An 18,141-nucleotide genomic window follows, 5' to 3' on the forward strand; every position below is an offset into this window, starting at 1 on the left:
CCATTACTCTAGCTCTAGCACAGGTTCGGTAAGGGCGCCGTAAAGTGGGTTCTTTTCTTTTTTATAACAATGATTAAGTTCTCTCTCTCTTTTTTTCTTTTTTTTTAGGAAAGAATGCAATGAACAATGCAACCAATGAAAAGCATGGATGTATGCGAATGATGCACAGTTGAAGTATCATGAATTTTTACACAGGATATGGGGTTGAATCAATTTAGATTTTAAACATGGTCCATGACATCTCCGTCAAGGTGAAACTGGAAGTAACAGGGACATCGACAGCCCTAAATGTGTTTGGCAGTAGACGAAGCAATGATGTAACACGATCCATCTTTTGCCCCAATTTTTGCAAGATGGTTACTTTCATGCTTCAACTTGACTTGATGAACCTTTTCGTAAAAGCACGAGCTTGGTTCAACCCCATAACCCAGGGAATGGCAATTTTGATCGCCAATACTTCAACAACATTTCATAGGGATGCAAGACTCGGGAATATGCATGCTATGCATGGAAAATGTAATTATGAGATTGAGATGCCCGAAGAAACATCCTTTCTTAGTTAACCATGCATTAGGTACCATGTTCAATCATTTTGTTTTTAAGTGAAATGGGTTTATGATCCCAACATGGTTGGCTCATGGTACCGAATATATGCAACTAAGAATGCAGCGTGAATTTTCGCGCTTTCTTTTTTTGTTTTTGTCAGTTGAAGGGGAAAACGCAAGGGTCACGCATGAGCAAACATGAAAACAATTAGTATGCAATTTGTAGATCAAAAAAGTTTGTTGAACACATATGCATGATGATGCAATGACTCATGCAAAATGTGATGTGATAACGGACAAATGCAGGAACGATATGTTCATTATGATGTTGAAGAGATGTTTATGCGGTGCATGATATGAATGCATTTACGGACACAAGAGCCCGGAAAATCATCTCTCCTTACTGCGCATTTGGGGGCGCAATGCCCCATGTGTGCAGTTAAGAAGATGATATGGATCTTCCGACTTCCCACGACAAAAGATGAGACCCACATACAATGCATGTGTGACGGCATGATGCAGATGCGCAAAAGCGCAACAGGGGGATTTACACAGCATGGCAATATCCTCAAATGATCATACAACAAAGGCGTACATGACCTTTAGGTTATATGCATGACAGTGTTTAAAATGGCACGCAGCGTGTTTGCATCGTGCCCCTATTTTAGGAACCTATAGGACAATATCTAGGGGTCTCTAATAACTACTCCCCAACAATTCATAACTCACACGGCTGTTTTCTAGAGGTATCATCACTCAAGATAATAATATTGTGGCGGTATGGAATACCAGTGACAACACATTATAAAGAGAGAAAGCTCTAGACGAGGTTTCACTATTATCAAGCAAGTCGGAGACCTAGCATGATGATAGATTCACCTCCACTCCTTAAATTCCCATGAACCCGGGTGTAGGGCCCCCTTTTTTACTGAAACCCGTGGGTGCTTAGAATGCAGTGTAAAGAATGCGAAATAGACAACATTTATTTACATTTTACACAGTTCAACAAATGCACACACGAAGTTTCATAAATCCACAATTCCTTAAAATAGGCCTAACTCACAAAAATAGTCCTCAGTGGAGTCGCCAACTGTCGCAACGTGCCCTTTTGCGGGCGAGCGAGGCGAGGCTCACGGGTGCGCTTTCCAAAGGAGGAAAGATGCGTGGAGTCGCCACCAACGTTTATTTGTGGGAAACGTCGGAAAAACCAAAGGAAACCGGTCAAAATGAAAATTCTAAGTTCGGGAGTTGTATTTACGCTTGAGGAAGGTATTAGCACCTCTCACGTTTGTCTCAAAGGACAACAGCCTATTTTTTAGAATTGTGGAAATTGTGTTACCTTAACTTTTATTTCTTTTTATTTTTTGAGGTCGACAAAAGTGGGGCTTTTGCTCCTACGTACCCTCCTTTGGAGAGGAAATCAAACCTACGTAGTTCTTTCTTAAGAGTGAATCAAGCGATTCTTTTTACTTGAATTTGTGATCATTTTTAAGGCTTGGACCTTAAAAATGATCTTTTTTACTTGGTAAGAAACTGAAACGATAAACTTTCAAACCCTATTTTTTGTGGACGAGCTTGACTAGGCGAGTTGATTTTAGCCTTAGTTTCACTTTAGTTATTAGTCAATCCAATTAAGAATGAGAAATCCCAAAGAGAAAACGTCCGATTTGATTTTTTCGCTTCATTTTACTAAAATATATTTTTTATTATTATATTATTATTTTACCTCTTTTTTGATTTCCAACGTGGTTACGGCACAACCGAACAGTCGGAATTCATTTTAACCGAAATTAACAGATAATACAATTCAAATGATCGGTGGAAATTTATTTTATTTTTTGATTAGGCGAGAAATGACTTAAATAAATGACTGAAGCACGTCAAAAGGGGGTATAGAAAGTGAATGAAAACAAGAATAAAAATACATGAAACAAAATGTGGACCACCACGGGTACATAGAATGAATTGAAAAACTCAGTTTGGGGTACTTACCAGTTGAAGACTGAAGAAAACGAAGAACGAACGATGAATGTCAAAGAACGGTTGAAAATCTTCGCGTAATTACTCACGGAAACGTTACGGAAGCGCCTCGGCTTGGATTTTCTTCACGGAAATAATTTTCCTCAGCAATTTCGAGAGAATAAGAAGTGCCAAGAAGGCTGAACCCCTTCTCCCTTCATTCCTCCCCCTATTTATAGCAAAATAGGGGAGGAGCTTGCCACCCAGCTCGCCCAGGCGAGCAAGGTTGCTTCCTCCAGAAGCAACAGCCTTCTGGAGGAAGAATCTGGAAGGCCCAAGTGGGCCTGATTGCTATTTGTACCCCCTTTTTTACTAAATGAACCCCCATTTACCTTTTTTGGTAATTCTTTTTTCCGTAATGTTACGAAACTTTACGAATTTCATAACGATACTTATTTTCCTTCCGCAAGGTTACGAATCCTTACGGATTATGTATTTACTCTTTTTTAGCTTTCGAAGAAGTTACGAAAACTCACGGATTGCGAAAAACACCTCCTTTCGATTTCCGTCACATTACGGAATTTTCACGGATCGCGTAAGCCTGCTTCCTTTTGATTTTCGGCACGTCTCGGGACTTCACATATTGTGCAACAAAGGGTGCCAAGTATCTCGAAGCGGCCAATCAAAGGTTGTATATCATCAAATAATAATCCCCGGACGAAATTAGGGTATGACAAAGTGAAACATTATATGTTCAAGAAACACAACATGATAGGAGACATAAATTTTTTGGCTAATAGGACCATAATTATCGTATCCCTTTGACCATCACCATAACCAAGAAAAAAACATATTGCCGACTGAGAAGACAATTTACTGCGTTCTACACGAGGACAAAGAACAAAACAAGTAGAACCAAATACAATCAAGGCAGAATACTCAAGAAGACACCCATATAAATTTTCAAAGGGAGACAAACCTAAAGTAACAGAAGATGGAATTTTATTAATAACATGGATGATAGTGAGGACAAACTTCCCCACTAGGAACAAAGGTAGACAATAGAAGAGAACAAGTAGTTTTAACAATAAGGCGATGTTTCCTTTCAACAACTCCATTTTGTTCAACAGTGTTAGAACAAGAAGTTTGATGAAAGGTTCCATCGGTAGCAAGTAATTCAAAGAATTTATTTGATGTATATTCACCACCAAAATCACCTCCAAAACACTTGATAACAACATTATGTTGAGTTTTAACAAAAGCAAGAAACATATTGTAAATGCTAAAGAAATCATAACGATGCTTCATAAGATAAAACCCAACAATAGCGAGTGCAATCATCAATGAACGATAAATAATATCTAAAAGGAGCAACATAAATTGTAAGATAAACCCAACAATAACGATGCTTCGTAAGAACTAGAGATGGACCCCAAACATCAGAGTGGACTAAATCAAAAGGAGCAACAGAAACTGTAACACTTTTACAAAAGGGAAAAGTAGAATTTTTTTTGCAACAGAAACTGTAACACTTTTAAACGAGAATAAGAGACATGTTGATGTAGCTCCATGTGGAGCTTGTAGGCCTTGGATATTCTTCATCAATGAATTCCTTTGCTTCTTGAGGTCTGATTGCAGCGGAATGGAGAAGGAGAAAGATGAATGGAGACGCCACTTCAAGTAGAAGATGAGTCTAGAAGAAGCTCACCATCATAGGAAGCCATGGATAAGAGCTTGAAGGTAGAAAAAGATGAATGATGGGAGAGAAAGAGAAGAGCACGAAATTTAGTGCCTCTAAATAAGTTTGAACTTTGAAGTTTAATTCTCAAATGATCAAAGTTCAAAAAAATGCACACACAAGACCTATATTTATAGCCTAAGTGTCACACAAAATTGGAGGGAAATTTTAATTTTAATTCAAATTCCACTTGAATTTGTGGAGCCAAATTTTGGACCCAAAATTTCACTAATTATGATTAGTGAATTTCAGTTATGCTTCAGCCCACTAATCCAAGATCAATTCCAAGATTCTCTACTAAGTGTGCTTAGGTGTCATGAGGCATGTAAAACATGAAGGGCATGCATAAAGTGTGACTATATGATGTGGCAATGGGGTGTAGTAAGCAAATGCTCACCTCCACCTCTAAAATTTAATTGGATAGGGCTTCTACCAATTCAATTAAATTTATTACCCAACACACACATCAAATATTTACTTAGTGCATGTGAAATTACAAAACTACCCCTAATAGAAAAACTAGTCTAGGTGCCCTAAAATACAAGGGTTGAAAATCCTATATTTCTAGGGTACCTTACCTACATTATGGAGCCCTAAATACAAGGACCAAATATAATGACATCCTAATCAAATATGTACAAAGATAATTGGACCCAACCTTGTCCAATGGGCTTAAAAATCTACCTTGAGGTTCATGAGAACCCTAGGGCCTTCTTAAGCAGCTCTAGCCCAATCCTCTTGGAGCCTCTTGCTCATGGCTCTTGTGACTGGTCCCTTCCTAGGGAGGATTGCATCATCCCCTCCCCCTTGAAGAGGATTTGACCTCAAATATGTTAGTTCCTCCTCCTCAACATCAGCTCCACCTACAAAAGGAATTAAATCAGAAATGTTAAAAGTGGTGCTAACTCCATACTCTTCTGGGAGGTCCAACCTATAGGCATTGTTATTGATCCTCTCCAAAACCTGAAAAGGTTCATCCCCTCTAGGGCTAAGCTTGGATTTCCTTTTAGTAGGGAATCTATCCTTCCTATGATGGAGCCAAACCCAGTCACCCTCATTAAGAACTAGCTCTTTTCTTCCTCTATTGCCTTTAGTTGAATACACTTTTGTTTGGTTCTCTATTTGGTTCTTAATCCTCTCATGCAAATTCTCTACAAACTCTGACCTAGATTCCTCTTCGTTATGTATAAAAGAAGTGTCCAGTGGGAGGGGAATGAGGTCTAACGGTGTTAGGGGATTGAACCCATAGACAACCTCAAAAGGGGACTGCTTGGTGGTTCTATGAACCCCCCTGTGTAGGAAAATTCAACATGAGGAAGATACTCATCCCAAGACTTATGGTTGCTTTTCAGCAGAGCCCTTAAAAGGGTGGATAAAGACTTATTCACTACCTCTGTTTGCCCATCAGTTTGTGGATGACAAGTGGTAGAGAAAAGAAGTTTAGTTCCTAACTTAGCCCATAAGGTTTTCCAGAAGTGGCTAAGGAACTTAGCATCTCTATCTGACACAATGGTCCTAGGCAAACCATGGAGTCTCATAACTTCCCTGAAAAAGAGTTTTGAGATATGGGAAGCATCATCCACCTTGTGGCATGGTATAAAGTGTGCCATCTTGCTAAACCTATCCACCACCACAAAGATAGAGTCTACAACTCTTTGGGATCTAGGAAGCCCAAGGAAAAAGTCCATACTAATGTCTACCCAAGGTGCAGAGGGGATGGGTAAAGGTGTGTATAGCCCATAGACTTGGCTTGTAAACAAGCCACACACCTAGTGCAATGCTTATATACATCTTTCGTCATATGGGGACAATAAAACTTTTCTTTGAGTAAGACAAGGGTCTTGTCTATCCCAAAGTGGCCTATGAGCCCACCCTCATGGCTCTCTTTCACAAGTAATTTCCTAATGGATCCTTGGGGTATGCAAAGCTTTTCCTCTTTGAACAAATACCCCTCAACCAAATAGAATCCATCTTGGGCCTTTTTCCCACAACTCTCGTAAATGGGAGAGAAATGTTCATCTAAAGCATACAAGTCCCTAATATTATCAAATCCTAAAATTCGAGCTCCTAGGGAGCAAAACAATGTGTGTCTCCTAGAGAGGGCATCAGCTACCACATTTGTTTTTCCCTTTTTGTATTTGATAACATACATAAATTGCTCTAGGTACTCTACCCATTTTGCATGCCTTTTGTTTAACTTGCTTTGCCCTCTAATGTACTTAAGTGATTGATGATCACTATGAATGACATATTCCTCGGAAACAAGGTAATGTTCCCAAGTTTGGAGGGCTCTTACTAAGGCATAAAGTTCTTTATCATAAATGGGGTAGTTGAGGGTGGAACTATGAAGTTTTTCACTAAAATAAGCAATAGGGTGCCCACCTTGTAACAATACAGCTCCAACTCCCACTCTAGAGGCATCACACTCTAGCTCAAAAGTTTTAAAAAAGTCAGGAAGAGCTAGAACAGGTGCCTTAGTAAGCTTTTTTTTTAGCAAAGCAAAGGCTTGCTCTTGTTTTTCACCCCAAGTAAATGTCACATTCTTCTTCACCAGCTCATTGAGAGGTGATGCAATTATAGAGAAATTAGGAACGAACCTTCTATAGAAGCTTGCTAACCCATGGAAGCTCCTAATATCTCCCACACTTTTTGGGGTGGGCCATTCTTGGATGGCCTTGATTTTCTCAGGGTCCACTTGGACCCCATTTCTACCAACTACAAACCCTAAGAAAACAATATTATCTACACAAAAGGTACACTTCTCTATATTTGCATAGATGGTGTTTTTCCTAAGGACTGGAAGAACTTGCCTGAGATGTCCTAAGTGATCATCTAGGCTCCTACTGTACACTAAAATATCATCAAAATAAACAACTACAAATCTACCTATGAAATCCCTTAAGACATGATGCATAAACCTCATAAAGGTGCTTGGTGCATTATGTAGAAGCAAAGCTTCATGATGCAAAGATTTTTTTATGATAACAAAGATGATGACAAAGGTGATGACAAAAAGCTCAAAGGTCAATCAAAGAATGAGTTCAAGATGTTCAAGATAGAATCAAGAACACTTCAAGATTCAAGAGGAAAGTTGAAGAACACTTCAAGATTCAAGAGGAAAGTTGATTTCAAGAATCAAGATTCAAGGATCAAGCTTCCAAGAATCAAGATCAAGATTCAAGACTCAAGATTCAAGAATCAAGAGAAGACTTAATCAAGATGAGTATGAAAAGGTTTTCTCAAAAACTGGGTAGCACATGGATTTTTCTCAAAACATGTTTACCAAAGAGTTTTTACTCTCTTGTAATCGAGTACCAGATTATTGTAATCGATTACCAGTAGCAAAATGAATTTGAAAAAGTTTTCAAATGAATTTACAACATTCCAATTGATTTCAAAAAGTTGTAACCGGTTACAATGTTTTGGTAATCGATTACTAGTGCCTTTGAACTCTGAAATTCAAATTCAAATGTGAAGAGTCGCATCCTTTCACATAAAAGCCTTGTGTAATCGATTACACTGATTTGGTAATCAATTACCAGTGATTGTTTCTGAATAAATCAAAAGATGTAACTCCTCAAATGGTTTTGGACTTTTTCAAATTGGTTCTAAGTTTTTCTAAAAGTCATAACTCTTCTAAATGGTTCTCTTGACCAGACATGAAGAGTCTATAAAAACAAGGCTTTGTTTTGCATTTTCAATGAATCTTTCTATCAATCCAATCAATTCATTACAATCCTTTACAAGCCTTGAATCTCTTTGAACTTCTTCTTCTTCTTTGTGCCAAAAGCTTTCCAAAGTTTTTTGGTTTTCTAAACCTTGAAAACTTGTGCTATTCGTCCTTTTCATTCTCTTCTCCCTTTGCCAAAAAGAATTTGCCAAGGACTAACCACCTGAATTCTTTTTGTGTCTCTCTTCTCCCTTTTCCAAAAGAACAAAGGACTAACCGCCTGAATTCATTTGTGTCTCCCTTCTCCCTTGTCAAAGAATTCAAAACGACACAGTCTGAGAATTCTTTTGATTCTTCCCTTTCCCTTATACAAAAGTGTTCAAAGGACTAACCGCCTGAGAATTCTTTTGTATCCCCATTCACAAAGTATCAAAGGTTTAACCGCCTGAGATCTTTGTCTTAACACATTGGAGGGTACATCCTTTGTGGTACAAGTAGAGGGTACTTCTACTTGGGTTTGATTGAGAACAAGAGAGGGTACATCTCTTGTGGATCAGTTTTAGTGGAGGGTACATCCACTAGGTTCAAAGAGAACAAGGGAGGGTACATCCCTTGTGGATCTTTGCTTGTAAAAGGATTTTTACAAGGTTGAAAGAAATCTCAAGGACCGCAGGTCGCTTGGGGACTGGATGTAAGCACGGGTTGTTGCCGAACCAGTATAAAAACTCGTGTGTTTGTCTCCTTTTTCCCTACTCTTTTACTTTTCGCGGTGCATTTTAATTTCCGTTTTTACTTTCTGTTAAGTTTCTCTTCTACTCCTTATTCTCTTAACAACTTAGTAAAAGCCTTAGAAGAGTAAATTTTTAATTAGTAAAGGTTTAGGAATAATTAATTCAACCCCCCTTCTTAATTATTTTGAGGCCACTTGATCCAACTAGTGGTATCAGAGCAGGTATCTTGTAGAAATTTTAACTACTTCAAGATTAATGGCCTCTTTAGATTCTTTGTTTTTTAAAAGTATTTTCAGGAATAGGTTATTCCAAGATCATGATGAAGACCAAGTCAACTTGTGTACAAAGAAGATTCTGTAAGGAAGAAGTGGTACATCGATAGTGGATGTTCCAAACATATGGCAGGAGATGTATCCAAATTTACAACCATTTCCCCCAAGTAAAGTGGACATGTTACATACGACAACAACAATATTAGTAAAATCTCAAAAAAGGTAACATCTAAGCCATCTCTATGAATTAAGGTATGATTAGTATTTTTAGTTAAGTTATTTTTGTGGCAAATAGAAAATAATTGTTGAAATTGTTTGATTGTGTTTACAATGTTTAAATAACTATATTTATTTTTAATTTTGAATATGTATGATTAATTGAATTTTGTTTGAATTGATTAATGCTTGAATTACTTATGTTTTGTTTCTAAGACAATTAGATTCTGTTAAAAAATTAAAAAATGTTTTGACATGTTAAGATAATTGAATTAAGTAAATAATTACCATGATACGTGTTGATGATTGTTATTTGATTATGTTAAGATTTATTATGATTAATTAACTATATTTAGTTTAAATAATTTCAATATACATGATTGATTTTTTGTCTTTGGTAATTGTGTCCAATTTTTTAAAAGTTTCAAAATTAAAATCTGGAAGTTATTGGAAGTTGAAAGTGGAAAATAGAAGTTGGAAGTTGAAAATGGAAGTTACTAGAAGTTGAAAGTTGAAAATGGAAGTTGAAAGTTGGAAGTGGAAGTTATTGGAAGTTGGAAGTTGAAATTTGAAATTTAAAATTTAATATTTGAAATTTGAAATTTGAAATTTAAAATATAAAATTTGAAATTGAAAATTAAAAAATTTGAAATTTGAAATTTTTTTTAGAAAGTATTGTGCATAGTTAGTTGATTGTTAATTAAATTTAATTAATTTGAAATGTTTGACGATTATTTGTGCTTGAAAGTTATTATGATTTTTTATATTTAAAAGTTATGTTGATTATTTTGATAATATATATTTTTAAAATGATTATGCATGATTTTTTATGTGATATGTGATTAGTCATTTATGAATGGTTATGTATGGTTTTATATCTCTTGTATGATTCTTGCATAATTTTTAATATGACATGTGAATTACTTGCTTAAGGTTCATTCATAAAGTTTTTCAAAATCCATTATGTTATATTTATTTAGTTTTATATAAGAATTTTCATATATAAAGTATCTTTTTTATTCTGAAAAATGTGTTATCAAGCATGAGCATGATAAAGATATTGAGCATATAGGTTTCCGAGAAAATGATGTTTACATGATTGATTGAGTTCTTTGAACTTTCTAAGTTTTAAATTACCTTTAACAAATTTGAATGTTTGATGATGCCTATAATCTATATCCTTCAATCCTTGTATAATTCTTGTTTGATATGTTTGAATTACTTGATTGATTGTTTAAAATAATTTTTTATGCTTTTCAAAATTATTATATTTTATTTCAAATAAAATTATTTTGATATGATAAAACCTTCTATGTTAATAAAAAATCATCTTGGTAAGTGTTGATAGTCAATTAGCACTTAGTCTTAGGAAAAAGGTGACTGTGTTTTTAAAAATTTGTAGATACTAAAAACCAACTTGCAGACATCTTCACAAAACCACTAACCAAAGACTCTTTCTACACCATTAGAAGAGAATTAGGACTTCTAGATGCAAGTGACTTAGACAAATGATTTATGTTTTGATGACTTATGATTTATTTGTTATTTAAGCACATATGCTTCTATTATAATGTGAGGATAATTTATTATCTTGTTTGATTTCTATAAGCTTTTCTCTTTTCTTGTTTAATTATTATATTTTGTTTTTAAGCCTTGTATTTGGCTATGTTTTCATGACATTTGAATACTTAGTATTTCTTTTATTATTTGATTAGTATGACTGAACATGATGATTATATTTACTTGCTCTTGGGTGTTTATGGTTATAAAGTTTTAAACTTAATTATTTTGATGATATATGACTAGAGGTATACACTTTTATTTGGTTATTATGAATGACTTTCTGGATTATATGACATTCTATGAAGTATTATCTTTCTAAGATTGATGAATGGTTAAGATATCTTGTTTGATTGTTTTTCTATTCTTGTGTATGTCATTTATGTATGGTTTTTATATTTCTTAACTTTCTAAGTTTGATGAATGGTTAAAATATCTTGCTTAATTGTTTTCTGTCCTCTTGTATGATTAGTTATTTACGTATGTTTTCTACTTGTTACTCACGTTGGCTTTTTGTTGATGCCAAAGGGAGAGAGAAATAGGGATTAAATCAAGAACTCACATGAGTAATCAACTTAATTTTAAGAGAAGCATAAATTCAAAAACAAAGGGGGAGAATGGAAATTTATGTGAGTGATCGACTAGGAAAAAGTGTGTGTGTGTGTTTCTTGATTTCAGAAGTTGTCATCATCAAAAAGGGGGAGACTGTAGAAGCAAAGCTTCATGATGCAAAGATGTTTTGATGATAACGAAGATGATGACAAAGGTGATGACAAAAATGATGCAATCCTACCCCGCAAGGGCATTGGGTAGAAGACTCCAAGTAGATTGGGCTAGAGATCCATGGGAAGGCCCTAGGGTTCTCATGAGCCTTAGGGTAGATTTTGAGCCCATGGGCTAAGTATGAGCCCGCTTATCTTTGTAAATATTAGAATAGGTTTTTCCTTCGTCTGGGCCTTGTATTTTGGCCATTCTAGTAGTATAGGGTTTTAGCCTTGTATTTCGGGGCATTTTGAGTAGTCTTTGTAGTAAGGACTTTTTTTTTTGTATTTTCATGTTTTTTTGTCATGGGGGTGAGCTTAGCTATTAGAGAGGTGTGTGTAGCTAAGCTCTACCTTCTTTAGGAATATTATTAAGGAAGTTTCTCAAGGAGGTGAGCTTAGTTATGAGAGGGGTGTGTGTAGCTAAGCTCTAGCTTCTCAAGGAAGTTTTCTCAAAGAAGCTTCTCAAGGAAGTTTTCTCAAGAAAGCTTCTCAAGGAAGCTACCTAGTCTATAAATAGAAGCATGTGTAACACTTGTTGTAACTTTGATGAATGAGAGTCTTGTGAGACATACTTCAAAGTTCCACTTCTCTACCTCTTTTATTCCTTCAATTTCATGCTCCCCCCTCTCTCTTTATCTCCCTCTTTCTTTTCCTCCATTGAAGCATCCTTCCAAGCTTCTTATCCAAGGCTCATCTTGGTGGTGAAGCTCCTTCTTCCATGGCTTATTCCCTAGTGGATGGCGCCTCCTCTCCCCTCTTCTCCTTTGTCTTCCGCTGCATCTCCATGGTGGAAAACCACCATTAAAGAACCTCATTGAAGCTCAAAGATCCAGCCTCCATAGAAGCCCCACAAGCAAGCTTCCATCAAGTAATCAGAGCACAAGAGCTTCAAGTAGGTGCTCCTTAAACCTCCATTAATTTTTTTTTTCTTTACCTTCTCTTCCATTGTTGTTTCTCCATTTTTCTCCATGTATCTCCTCATATGTCTTTTTCTAAATGTTGTTAACATGATTCTTTAGAGTTTTCACTGATTAAACTTGCTATAGAAACTAGATTTGATTTTCTATGGTTCAAATTTCTTGTTCTTGTTCTTGAACCATGAATTGTGTTGAGTTTAGGTTCCTTTGAGTTTTGTCTTGTTATTTTTTGTGGCTGAAACCTAAACCATAAAATTCTTACAAAAATATTAAAGTAGAAGAAAACCTCAAAAATCTAGAGTGACTTGTTCACCTATTGTAGTTTTGTCATAGAAGTCATGTCTAGTCATGAAACTTGTCACATAAGATTTCTTATGTTGTGCTGAATTTTATTTTCTTGTTTCTTTGTCTAACTCATTTGTTCATGAGTGTATGAAATTATTTTAGCCTATTATTTGATTTGAGTCAAATCTTTCATGTTAGTTAGTCCTTAACATGTTCATGCAAAATTCTTAGAGAGTCTTTGATTGTGAACCTTTTCTTGAACTTTTAGGTTTCATTATGATTGTGTCTATTGTGAATTTGAGTTTTGGTGATTGAATTGCTGGCTGAAATGTTGATCCTATGTGAATATTGAACTCATAAAACTGTGGTAAACAATCCTAGTGAGTTCAACATACATAGGAAGGTTGAAAGTAAGCCCAAGGCAATCAATATACCATGCTTAAAGAAACAAATCGCTGGTGCTGGCAGCTTGGACATACAAACTTGTAAAAATTACTGAGAATTGGTTGCTTCGAATTTTGAGCTGAAATTTTTACTGAATTTTCTAGACATCTGGAAAAAAGTTATAAAAAAAGAAACAAGTGATTTGGATAAAATGAAAAAATACTAAAAATCACACAAGTTGGCAGGAAAATCAGTATCCAGGAAAAAAAAAAGTGAAAGGGAAGTGTGCTTGTAGTTTTGGCTCAAAATTTATTCTATAATTGGTGCCTATGTTATACCAATCTTAGTTCCGAAATTTCAATTGAAAATTACTGTGAAAACAAGTGCCAAAGCTAGAGGTTTGTTGAGTCTTTTTTTATTGTTTTTTTTACTCTACTCTAGAGCCATTCTAAGTTTCTCTTTGAGTCCTAGCTTGCTTCTATGTCCTTTTCATTGCTTTAATTGTTGAATAATCCTTGAAAAAATTGTCTTGTTAAAACTCCATTGGTTTAGCTTTCATTTCATTTTTTTTGGTCTTTGGTTATTGCTTGTCTCTTTGTTTCCTTGTTTGTGGGTTGCCATATAGGGAATTGGAAGGAGGATTGGTGCCATCCCTTGAAGAATTTGAGTCAAGAAGCAAGGGGCCAACTACCTTAAGAGCTATTGGACTAAGAAGCACTCCAAATTGAGTGAATCACCAAAGAGAGAACAACCACCAAAATTGAGGACCGTTTTTTAATTTTGTAATTTGAAATTTACTTACCTTCATTGCTTTCAAGTTTTGTAACAAAAAGGCCTTTCATTGGAAGTGTGTTGGGAGCCTCCAATAGGTTACCAAACTTCCATTTGTGTGTAATAATTTTAGGCAATTTTTCCTTAGGATAGTGAGTGTTTTGTTGGGAACCTTGAATGTGGTCATCCAAACACTCTTAGGATTCGCCTAGTTTACATTTCTTGCTTACTTTCATAGCTTATTTCCTTTACCTTCCATTGTCAAACCGCCTAGATAGCTTTCCTTTTACCAATTAGTTTTTTTTTTTACCTTATCTTTCACACCTCTTTTAGTGTTTATTTGGCTAGTTTCTTTTACCTTTTGTTTTCAAACCTCCAACAAGAAAGAACCACAACTTAGGAACCAACATGAGTCACCATTCATCTAGTGTTAATGGCAAGGGTACTAGTCATAAAGACCCTTTATCTAGAATCTTAGATGAGTTGAGTTCCCTCAAGTTATGGAAAGAAAAACAAGAGAGAAAAGAAAAGGGAAAAAAAAGGGTGGAAGAAATAAGTCAAGATGAAAGAAAGAAAATAAGAGAGGAAGAAAGAAGAAAAATAATGAAAGAAATGAAAAGAGAAAAACATGCCTCCTATAGTAGTCATAACTCTTGCAAAAGCCTAAGTGAAGAACTTCGTGACTATTACGAAGGAAGACATCGGTCACATCTTAGACCTCACTCCCATAGAAGAGAAAAGGAAAGAAAGCCTCAAGAGGCTAACATTAAACTCTCATACTTCCATGGGAAGGACAATGTAGAGGCTAACTTGGATTGGGACATAAGGGTAGAGCAACAACTTAAAAAGAATTCTACTTCAAAATCTTATGGCTCTCACTCTTATCCAAAGAAAGACCAAGGTCAAGGCATCTTACGGGTGACACCTTCTAAGCCCAAAGATGATAAGGGGAAGACAATAGAAAAGCAAGCCCCTACGGTTAGTATGCAAGAGAAAACTAGCTCTATAAAGTGCTTTAAATGTCTTGGAAGAGGACACATTACTTCTCAATGCCCCACCACAAAAACCATGATTATGAGGGGCCAAGACATTTATAGTAGCCAAGATGAGGCTACTACTTCACCTTCCTCTAGTGAAAGTGAAGAAGCAAAAGGGGAAGAATCCAGTGAAGAAATCTACCCCCAAGAAGATGGACAACCATTAGTGGTTAAAGAGAAGTGTAAGGAGGTAAGTGTCTCCTACAAGAGGTTAGCTAAGAAGGAAACTCATTTTACAATAAAGACAAACATTAAAGAAACTTTCCCTCTTAGACAACCTCCACATTTTCTCTTTTGTAAAAAGACACTTGCTAGCATTGCCACACCTCTTGGGCTTGAGTTTATTCCTCAAGTAAAGAAGTTGTTGGATGAGGGTTTGGTTCGCAAGAGCTTAAATCCTTGTGCTTTGTTGGTGCCCAAAATAGGTATTATTAGGCACCAAGTCCCTAAAATAGGTGGTATGATGAATGTTTTGAGTGGTGCAACCCTCTTTTGTAAAATCACTCGTACACCTAACATCTTCATGGTGTGTGTACATAGGGACCCATTAGGTAGGTTTGTTCTTATTTTTAGTTTCAATACAAACTTAGGTACTTATATGGGACACCTTAGGTTTGTCATACTTTTTGGTAGGAATAATCAATATGAAAATACAGAAAAAGGTATGTTTTATTGCGTTACTTTTCTTAATTTTTCAAATAGTGATCAAGGGGTTCCCATGAACCCTAAGAGAATAAAGGTCATTCCTGAGTGGCCCACTCCACCAAGTATAAGAAAAATTTGGGGCTTCCATGACTTAACAAACTTTTACAAAAGTTTTGTCCCATATTTTTCTATACTTGTAGCACCACTCATTAAGTTGGTGAGAAACTATGTTCCTTCATGGGAAGATGCCCAGGAAATGGGTTTTCAGACCATACCTTACTTCAACATACCAAACACAACTAATACATATGTTTTTGTTCTTTTTACAGGTGTTGAGGGAAGGAGCCCAGAGTATGAAGAAACTCAGGATTTGAGGTCAAATCCTTTCCAAGGTGGAGGGAATGATGCAATCCTACCCCACAAGGGCATTGGGTAGAAGACTCCAAGTAGATTGGGCTAGAGATCCAAGGGAAGGCCCTAGGGTTCTCATGAGCCTTAGGGTAGATTTTGAGCCCATGGGCTAAGTATGACCCCGCTTATCTTTGTAAATATTAGAATAGGTTTTTCCTTCGTCTGGGCCTTGTATTTTGGCCATTCTAGTAGTATAGGGTTTTAGCCTTGTATTTCGGGGCATTTTGAGTAGTCTTTGTAGTAAGGACTTTTTTTTTGTATTTTCATGTTTTTTTGTCATGGGGGTGAGCTTAGCTATTAGAGAGGTGTGTGTAGCTAAGCTCTACCTTCTTTAGGAATATTCTTAAGGAAGTTTCTCAAGGAGGTGAGCTTAGTTATGAGAGGGGTGTGTGTAGCTAAGCTCTAGCTTCTCAAGGAAGTTTTCTCAAAGAAGCTTCTCAAGGAAGTTTTCTCAAGAAAGCTTCTCAAGGAAGCTACCTAGTCTATAAATAGAAGCATGTGTAACACTTGTTGTAACTTTGATGAATGAGAGTCTTGTGAGACATACTTCAAAGTTCCACTTCTCTACCACTTTTATTCCTTCAATTTCGTGATCCCCCCTCTCTCTTTATCTCCCAATTTCTTTTCCTCCATTGAAGCATCCTTCCAAGCTTCTTATCCAAGGCTCATCTTGGTGGTGAAGCTCCTTCTTCCATGGCTTATTCCCTAGAGGATGGCACCTCCTCTCCCCTCTTCTCCTTTGTCTTCCGCTGCATCTCCATGGTGGAAAACCACCATTAAAGGACCTCATTGAAGCTCAAAGATCCAGCCTCCATAGAAGCCTCACAAGCAAGCTTCCATCAAAAAAGCTCAAAGGTCAATCAAAGAATGAGTTCAAGATGTTCAAGATAGAATCAAGAACACTTCAAGATTCAAGAGGAAAGTTGATTTCAAGAATCAAGATTCAAGGATCAAGCTTCCAAGAATCAAGATCAAGATTCAAGACTCAAGATTCAAGAATCAAGAGAAGACTTAATCAAGATGAGTATGAAAAGGTTTTCTCAAAAACTGATAGCACATGGATTTTTCTCAAAACATGTTTACCAAAGAGTTTTTACTCTCTTGTAATCGATTACCAGTAGCAAAATGAATTTGAAAAAGTTTTCAAATGAATTTACAACGTTCCAATTGATTTCAAAAAGCTGTAATCGATTACAATGTTTTGGTAATCGATTATCAGTGCCTTTGAACGTTGAAATTCAAATTCAAATGTGAAGAGTCACATCCTTTCACATAAAAGGCTTGTGTAATCGATTACACTGATTTGGTAATCGATTACCAGTGATTGTTTCTGAATAAATCAAAAGATGTAACTCTTCAAATGGTTTTTGACTTTTTCAAATTGGTTTTCAGTTTTTCTAAAAGTCATAACTCTTCTAAATGGTTCTCTTGACCAGACATGAAGAGTCTATAAAAGCAAGGTTTGAATCTCTTTGAACTTCTTCTTCTTCATTGTGCCAAAAGCTTTCCAAAGTTTTCTGGTTTTCTAAACCTTGAACACATTAGTGAGCCCAAAAGGCAGCACTAGCCAGTCATACAAACCAAACTTGGTCTTGAAAGTGGTTTTCCAGTCATCACCCTTTTTCATCCTGATTTGGTGATAACCACTTTTAAGATCAATTTTTGAAAAGATATTGGCACCATGCAACTCATCAAGCAAATCATCAAGTCTAGGAATGGGGTGCCTATACTTTACAGTGATGTTGTTGATTGCCCTGCAATATGTACACATTCTCTACGTACCATCCTTTTTGGGCACTGTTCGACGGCCGGCAATTACACCGGATAGTGAAAGTAGTATAAAACGGTAAGAACCGAGTATCGAACTCTCGGGGAACTTGTTTTACTTGTTAAAGTTGTGGTTCAGTAAATAAGCGTCTTTTTGTAAAAGGTTTGTGTGTAGTATCGACAAGTATGTAAACTAAACTATTCAACAGGAAATCACATGAGTAGTGGTGTGTGAAGACAGATAAAGAACGTGTTGGTCTTCCTACTGGATGACTGATGTTATTAAAGATGTTCTCTACCTAACAATGTTTCTGTGTTCTATGATGTCTCCTGGACTGCTAAACCCCGATGTCTTGTGCATGTTTAGCCTAATCCTAGCCAAGCCTCATCCTTAGATCCCTCTTGTTGGACTAAACTTGACCAGAACTACATTAAGACATACATACCAACAACTAAGTTATCGTACCCT

The sequence above is a fragment of the Glycine soja genome, chromosome 20 (genome assembly GCF_004193775.1).
Source record: "Glycine soja cultivar W05 chromosome 20, ASM419377v2, whole genome shotgun sequence".
NCBI classification, from domain to species: Eukaryota; Viridiplantae; Streptophyta; class Magnoliopsida; order Fabales; family Fabaceae; genus Glycine; species Glycine soja.